The 825-nt window shown below is 41.8% G+C and overlaps 1 non-coding gene across 1 annotated transcript; it reads right to left on the bottom strand.

Moving 5' to 3' along the window:
- Window positions 1-739: 739 nt before the first annotated feature.
- TRNAR-UCU (transfer RNA arginine (anticodon UCU)) lies at window positions 740-825 on the bottom strand. The gene is given in 2 exon segments: window positions 740-775; window positions 789-825. It is a non-coding gene; the product is annotated as a tRNA-Arg (tRNA).

Here is an 825-nt window from a genome sequence, read left to right as displayed (position 1 = left end):
TCATAATAGTGGAATGGCACTATAAATATAATAGGCACTATAACCACTACGATAATAGTTGTTAAAGTGCACCTTTTTATTAGTGCCGACATAGATGTTTGATGTATTTTCTGTGTAAAGTTATGGGTGTAGCAGGTTTGTCAGAGATCTTACTACCCATTTTGCAGCCTAGAGCGATCTCACAGCAGAAGCTGCAAAGCACTGGAATTTGGAGCAATTTCAAAATCTTTAAAGGAACACTATAGCGTTAGGAATACAAATATGCATTCCTAACGCTATAGAGCCCTATTCGCCATTTAGGTGACTAGTGCCCCATTGCGTGGCGAATAAATGGTTAAAGGGAATTTGTTCTGGTGAGTAGAATCACCCGTCCATAGGAAAGCAGTACTCAATGCTTTTTTATGGGGATCTTTTTTGACACTGGACTCCGCGAGGACATCCTGCGTCTCCGAAACTGCTGTTTTCAGCTGCAGGGTTAAAACTAAGGGGACCTGGCACCCAGACCACTTCTTCACTGAGTTGGTCCTTTAAAGATCAGTCGTGTTTTCTATTTTATATTGTTTGCATGTTTCAATACATTGCATGGGTGACTGGCGACAGTTGGCACTGTCATTTTAAATTCAGTTTTCCAACTTGACAGATGCCAATTGAACGTGCGGATGTACCAAGAATGAGTTGAATGATATCAGTTTTCCAGAAAGAAATGCAGAGATTAAATGAGTGTCACCAATGCAAAATGCGACTCTGGTGGGACTCGAACCCACAACCTTTGAATGCCTTCAGCTATCTAGAAGTCCAATGCGCTATCCATTGCGCCACAGAGCC

The sequence above is a fragment of the Pelobates fuscus genome, chromosome 9, assembly GCF_036172605.1.
Source record: "Pelobates fuscus isolate aPelFus1 chromosome 9, aPelFus1.pri, whole genome shotgun sequence".
Lineage (NCBI taxonomy): Eukaryota > Metazoa > Chordata > Amphibia > Anura > Pelobatidae > Pelobates > Pelobates fuscus.
This window is presented reverse-complemented; position numbering and strand designations above follow the sequence as displayed.